Source organism: Palaemon carinicauda, chromosome 44 (genome assembly GCF_036898095.1).
Source record: "Palaemon carinicauda isolate YSFRI2023 chromosome 44, ASM3689809v2, whole genome shotgun sequence".
Classification (NCBI taxonomy): Eukaryota; Metazoa; Arthropoda; class Malacostraca; order Decapoda; family Palaemonidae; genus Palaemon; species Palaemon carinicauda.
The window spans coordinates 5,537,434-5,544,933 of record NC_090768.1 but is presented as its reverse complement, the minus strand read 5'-3'; the positions used below and the strand labels follow the sequence as shown (position 1 = coordinate 5,544,933).

At 36.2% G+C, this 7,500-nt stretch overlaps 2 protein-coding genes across 2 annotated transcripts in view; one reads left to right on the top strand and one right to left on the bottom strand.

Annotated features, from left to right (window-relative positions):
- Positions 1-7,500, bottom strand: part of lin-52 (DREAM core complex component lin-52) — a 276,531-nt gene that overhangs the window by 153,273 nt on the left and 115,758 nt on the right. The gene's annotated exons all lie outside the window — the stretch shown is intronic.
- Positions 1-7,500, top strand: part of LOC137634251 (lysosomal proton-coupled steroid conjugate and bile acid symporter SLC46A3-like) — a 15,525-nt gene that overhangs the window by 770 nt on the left and 7,255 nt on the right. The gene's annotated exons all lie outside the window — the stretch shown is intronic.

Here is a 7,500-nt window from a genome sequence, read left to right as displayed (position 1 = left end):
CATTCCATCATTTCACTGAAAACACACACATCAGGAGATTGCATTTGTAATTGAATAAGTGTATCATTTAGAAGTGTTGGGCTGTAGAAGACGAGGATCTAGACAGCACTGGATGGCTTGGCTAAAAGAGGAATCTTTCGGTAACTGTTTCCTTCTCTATATTTTCATGTTTTGAATTTTGCTTCCTAGTTCAGTTTTCCCAGATTCCAGTAAGAGGTAAATTAATGGCATTCCTTAAATTTGAGACATAATAATTGATTTGGTTGGGAAATTATTGAAATTTGATAGTTTTTTTTTTTTTTTTTTTTTTTTTTTCTCGTGAGCCATCCCGTTTCAGCAAGCTTTGCAGGAATGATATTTTTTTTAGGTCGATAAGGATAGCGCAAGGTGGCATATCTTTCTCTTATATATACTGTAGATACTAATTTGTTCATCGACTTAATTATATAGAATTTGGAATACGAAGCCGAGGAATAAGCCCGGAAAGGTCATTTAGTTCCAAGATGTAACAGAGGAAACCCTGAAGGTGCATGTACGAGTAAAATTAAAAGATACTTAAAGCAAGGTGGATGAGATGGATGAGGTAATGGAGGTAGAGTGATATGTTTAGAATTAGGTACAAGAGGTCGAGAAACGCTCCCAAAACCCTTTAGATGACTACATTACACAGCATGAGGTGCACTCTTTTGAGATTTTTTGGTTTCCACGTGTAAGTTATGGAAATTAGTAATCACTTCCTCAGTGACTTTCTGTTTGAAGCTGAATAATGGTCTCCATATTCATAATGCAATGCTCCATGACGTTTTCGCCTTGTTTTCATCAGGTCTGGTCTTTAAGATGGTATTGCTATTAAAACATATAGCTTTAACAGTACATAATTGTAGTCTGTAATTTCAATCGACAATTTATTCATTGCATCCTAACAAACGATGATCTGTCACGGAAAAAAAGAATATTAAGACCAAAAGAATCTGAATCTACATTCTTTACTGGAAATGAAATGTACAAATTATTGTGAAAAAATTAAGTGAGCGATACAACATTAAGCAACAAGGACTAACTCAGCTCCGCAATGGTGAACTAATTGAAGTCTTCACCTTTATCAAAATTTTTTTTTACTATCCTTGAGCAATACGGTTTCGCAACTTCACAGTTATGTGTATCTCTGTACATAAATGCATGCAAGTTTTTATGAGGGTTTGCATGCATGTATGTATGTTTTTTAATATACATGGACAATTACAATAAAGAAATTGTCGGTAACTTTTGGAAGGCCTGAAGGAAAAAAAGCCCCGGCCGTCTGAACTGACCTTTAACCATCCCACCTTGCCAATAGCATATAAGCTACGCCCACGAAGGCACCTGCATCATTTCGAAAATGCCGGTTGAATATTTTCTTTTCGAATGTGTCGTTCTGCAAATGTTTGAATGCATGTTTGTACTCTCATTTTACCATATAAACTGTAAAAATCTCTATCAATAAATCGTTCCTCTTGAAGTTGCCAAGAGATAAAACTAATCCAGGATTTCCTTCATATTTTCATTTTTCCTTTATAGTTTATTCCATCTGAGCGTCACATGTTCTTGTGAATTTTATATATCAATTTTCTCCTCCAACACCTCTTGACGCAATGGGCCTCGGTTAGATTGCGCCAGTCGTCTCTACTTTGAGCTTTTAAATCAATACTTCTCCATTCACCATCTACTTCACGCTTCATAGTCCTCAGCCATGTAGGCCCGAGTCTTCCAACTCTTCTAGTGCCTTGTGGAGCCCAGTTGAAAGTTTGCAAAAGTAATCTCTCTTGGGGATTACGAAGAGCATGCCCAAACCATCTCCACCTACTCTTCACCATGATCTCATCCACATATGGCACTCAAGTAATCTCTCTTACAGTTTCACTTCTAATCCTGTCCAACCATTTAACTCCCAATATTCTTCTGAGGGCTTTGTTCTCAAATCTACTAAATCTGTTGGATACTGTTTCATTGTCATACCACGATTCGTGTCCATACAGTAGCACCGATCTCATTAAACTGATATATATCATATTTTTATATGAAATTTTAGGAGATTTGATTTCCGAATTTGACTTGACCTAGCCATTGTTTGTTTTGCTTTTTTTTCAATATTTCATTAAATTTCAAATTCTAAAGATTCTGTACTAGAGATCATACTTCCTAAATATCTAAATGATTCCATTTCATTAATCCTTTCTCCTTTCAATGCTATTTCACCTTCCATTGCATTTCTGTTCTCATCATCTCTGTCTTTCTTCTATTTAACTTGTGCCCAACCTCATGTGATATTTCATGCATTCTGGTAAGCAAACTTTTCAAGTCCTGTGGTGTATGCAAATAAGGACAGCGTCATCACCAATTCTAGGTCAGCTAATCTACTGTTACCAATCCAGTCCAATCATTCTCCACCATTCCAAAGTGTTCTATACATTGCAAAATTCATGAGGAGGATAAACAACATAGGTGACAACACATTCCATTGGGTACTCCGCTATTCAATAGAAATTCATTTAATAGAACTCCACTAGCATTAACATTGCACTTGCTATGCTCATGAACAGACTTAATCAAATTTACACATTTACGAGGAACTCCATAATAATGCACGACTCTCCACAAAATTGGCCGCTGCTCGCTATCAAAGGCTTTTTCATAGTCCACAAATGCCATCGAAAGTAAATTGCTATATTTAACCCATTGGTGTACGTGTCTTAAAATGAGAATTTGGTCAGTACAACTTCTACCTTTTCAAAATCCACCTTGTTCATCTCTCAGCTATTCATCAATCTTTCTCTCTAGTCTCTTTAGAATGAGAATTCTATATATTTTCATGACAACTGACGTAAGTGTGATGCCTCTGTAATTATTCCAGTCAGTCCTATTTCCCATTCATACAGTTTTGCCTATTCATGCCACATACTACGAAATAATCTTATAAGTATTCTGGGAGTCACTTCATTTTCGGCCAGTATCATCTCAGCAGTTATTCCATCGTATCCAGGGGCTTTCCATCTCTTTAGTTTTTTTTAATGATGACTTCGACTTCAAACACATTGAATTCATTCACGGGCACATCAAGGTCTTCCATAGCTTCAGGTATATCGATCAAATTATTCCCTTCATACCTCCTACTCATAACCTCACTAAAATGTTCCATCCAACGTTGCCTTTCTTCTTCTTCTGTTGTTATAACAGATCAATCTCTCTTTTTGATAAGTGTATGCTTCTTCTTCTCTGTCCCAGTAGATGTTTGTTCCATTAATATTTCTGTGAGCAACTCCCTGAATTCATAGCTGTGACAGCCTCATCTTCTTTCCTGTCTAAATATTCTCTCCAGTCATTCCTGTTTTTTTTTTTTTTTTTTTTTTTTTTTCAATACTAGAACACTTAGCATGCTGTACCTTGTAATTTTCAGTACTTCATCGAAAACTTTCAACAATCAATTTCTGTGTTTGTCGCCTTTTTATAGTATCCCAAGTATCATTTGATATTCCCCTTGTAATTGTATGTCACAAAACTTCACTACCAACAGACTGATATATGATCTTAATATCACACTGTTCTTCATTAACTGTCTGCGCTTTGTCTCTTAAAGTCTCTAAGACTGTAAATCAATTCCTACATTCAATTGCAAAGGTTTATCTGTGCTCATCATCTAGAAGCTTAGTTGTATCAAACCTAGGTATTCTATCTGTATTTTTGTTGGGTGCTTTCAGTTTTAATTTCAGTGTATCATGGCCAACTTACTACATATATTTGCATCTCTATAGCTTCCTACATTTCTCAGAGTCCCCCTTCTCTCTTTATTAATGGCTATGTGATCTATTTGTTTTTTTGTAATTTTCACATGGTGAAGTCCATGTATATTTGTGGATGTCCTTGTGCTGGAAAAGAGTACCTCCAATAACAAAATTGTTAGTTGATCTAAAACTTATAGTGTGTGTCCCATTTCCATTTGCAACTTAGCCAAAGACTCTCAACACCCATCACATTCTCTATACCTTGATTATTCCTTCCAACGTTCGCATTGAAGTCACCAATCACAATTTTCATATCTCTCTCTGGGATCTCATTTATTACACTCTGTTCTTCATTTTTCTTTTTTCAGGGGAATCATTTGTTGGTGCATAGCAAACTATAATACTTATATTCCACTGCTTTGATTTAAACTTTGCAAGTAATAATCCACTATTTACAGATCTCCATTCCGTTAATGCCCCGTTCTGCTCTTGGTGTCATCATCATTGCTACCCCTTCTCTTCCAACTCCAACTGTTCTTCCAGAGTAGATATATATATATAATGCGTTAGTCTAAGATTTCTTTACCAACCCCCTTAAAACGTGTTTCACTTAGGGCCAAGATATCCAAACTATATTTTATAAATTCATTTTCCACTTGCTGTAACTTCCCAATCTGATCCATGGTTCTAACATTCCAAATACTAATTTTCAATTTTTCTTTGGTATTTATATACCGAGAGATTCTTAGCACCCTGCTATGCCCGGAACTGGAGGCCCTTCTGACATTTTCGCTTTCCATAGACAGACTAAATTCACAGAGGATTCATTGGCTAAATTCATCAAAGGATAGCCAGTTCCTTGTGATGCGCAGTGCGTATCTGACTAAGGCAAGTGACCCCTGCCGGTCCATAGTAATTCCAATAAGATCATTCGCCAGGCATCAGGAGTAAAAGCCGAAAAGACATCTTGTCTATTACGTTAAACCCAATCCTTCACCCTGCTGCCAGTGACTTCATCGAGATTTAGTAGGGCATTCCCTCCACACCCAAAATTCTCGTTACTCAACCATGTTGCCCATCAGCTTACATAATTGTTGGCCAACACGGCTAACTTTTTTTTTTCCTTCTAACACCTGCAATCCTGGGAAATTTTTACCCTAACATTTTGATCGCGATGTATAAAAAAGGATCGTAAAAAAGGTTCAGTCGAGATATTTTCTTATTAATAAAGGAGATATCTGGGGATACTTTCTATTAAACTCAGTACGTTTTAGCATTGTCCATTGTCCTTTAAAATGAAAATAAATTATCAGTATTGCATTAATTATTCGGGAACGCGGCAATATTTTTTTTTTCAATAATGTTACAATATAGGATGATTTTCCAGCTTTTATCTATTTTCCAAATAAAAATGCAAATACTTTATCTCGATGGAAAAACTCACAAAAAAATGTCGTGAAAAGAAAAATGGTAAAAAAATGTAGTGTCATTGATTTTCATCGAAGGATTTGCTTGCAATGGCGGAGGTTTGAACTCTGAGTTCTCGCTAGTTTGAAAATGTTGAAGAAAAGGACAAATATGAAATATGTTTACGCAATCGGAGTCAAACTTTACGAACAAAGAAAAATATAAAAGCGATTCATGAAGACGGAAAATGCTTCGCGATAATAGTAATAATTATGCATGAAAATAGGAAAAGTTATTTACAATTCTATTTGCGTCGAAATTTTACAATAGAATTTGAATGAATGTTAACATTTTTACAACTTCTACGTTTCTCCACATTTCTCACCCTATCAATTGAACTTAACTTTATGTAGTAGGCAACCAGTGCATCTCACCTCTCCAGCCTTCCCTTTCACCTTAACATTCAACATTCATACTTCACATCAACACATACACACACACCTGTTAATGTGTTCTAACTTTCCCCTCACGTGTGACGGCCGAATCTTGCCATAAAGGGTGAAAAAATTTTAATTTATTTCTTCGTTTTCATTAAGGTCTTAAAATGGCAATCAAATCCAAAGAGTAAGGGAAGTCAAGAAGTTAATCAAAGTACACATGTATCAGATAAGAGTGACAAGTGAAGTTAATAAATATATGTAGAGGTAGGAATTTGGTCAAGGCACTAATCATCCGATGCTATACTAGAGAGATATCAGGTCCTTTGACTGGCCCTCTCTGGTTAAGGCTCATTTTTCCTTTGCCTATACATATACCGAATAGTCTGCCCTATTCTATAAACCTCCTCTTTCCTCATACACCTGATAACACTAATATAACAGACCAATTCTTCTTCATTGAAAAGGTTATCTACTGATCTATAATTCTTCAGTGGCTACTTTTCACTTGATAAGGGTAGTAGAAACTCTTTAGCAATGGTAAGCCGCTCTTCTAGGAAGAGACTCCAAAATCAAACTATTGTTCTCTAGTCTTAGGTAGTGCCACAACCTCTGTACCATGGTCTTATATTGTTTTATCTTGCTTGAGGATACAGGCACACTAGCCTAAGTTTTCTTATTTCCTTTCCTCACTGGGCAATTTTACCTGTTGGAGTTCTTGGGCTTATGCCTTAAAGCATTCTACTTTTCCAACGAGGGTTGCAGTCAAGCTGTGAGTGATCAGACTAAAGTCTTCCACCATCATCAATCTACAGTGACCAGCTTAGCGATGAAAACTGGCCAAACCCCAGACATGAAGGACATGTCTGAGGCCTATTCTCCAATGGACTAGAAACGGTTGCATTTGTAGTTGCATATGTGTGTGTGTTTGTGTTTTTGTGCGTATATGTATGTGTATATATATATATATATATATATATATATATATATATATATATATTATATATATTATATATATTATATATATAATATATATATATATATATATATATATATATATATATTAATATTGATGGAAATTAAAAGGGGAGAGAGAGAGAGAGAGAGAGAGAGATAGAGAGAGAGAGAGAGAGAGAGAGAGAGAGAGAGAGAGAGAGAGAGAGAGAGAGAGAGAGAGAGAGAGAGAGAGAGAGAGGGGGGGATTTAGGAGCAACAAAGGAAGATAAGCAGAACTATAAAAAACCCAAATGAATCTAGAACTTTATGAAAGGCTGAAGACATTTGGAAGGTTTGTGTCTTAACAAATAGCACTCGTAGTTACTAATTAGCACTAACAGTTTTTCAAGAGATTCATTTGCATTATTATGTAATACTACTTTCTGATATCCATGTCGTCCTTCAATGGTACGACATATCCCAAAGTTGATCCAGATTTCAGCCAGAGAATCTAAAGAGTATAACCAGGCCTGTGCAGTACATGCAAAATCTATCCCCAACGTAAGTTGCTGGTTAGCACATGCATATAGTATATTGGAGAATGCGGAACTCAAATAAGCATTCAAAAGCAAACTTTTATTAGCGTTGCATGTCCGGCAGTGGTGTAGCTGAGGGATGTGGGGAACATGGGTGGGGATGTGACCGCCCCCATGAGAATCCAGTGCCCACCCACTGGTCAAGGCTGCCATAATCTTTTGGGAAACTTGCATAGCAACATTAAGCATCTCTATTGATGAATTACTATCAAATAGAATTTATGTTTTATCTCTGGCTGCAAACAACGTGTAGAAGTCTTGTTAAATTTATGGAGCATACATTTTTCACTCTCATACTCCAACCTGCTTCGTTACTTTTGTGGTTTTGATATTTCAGAATGAAGACCATCACAGCAACAACAACAA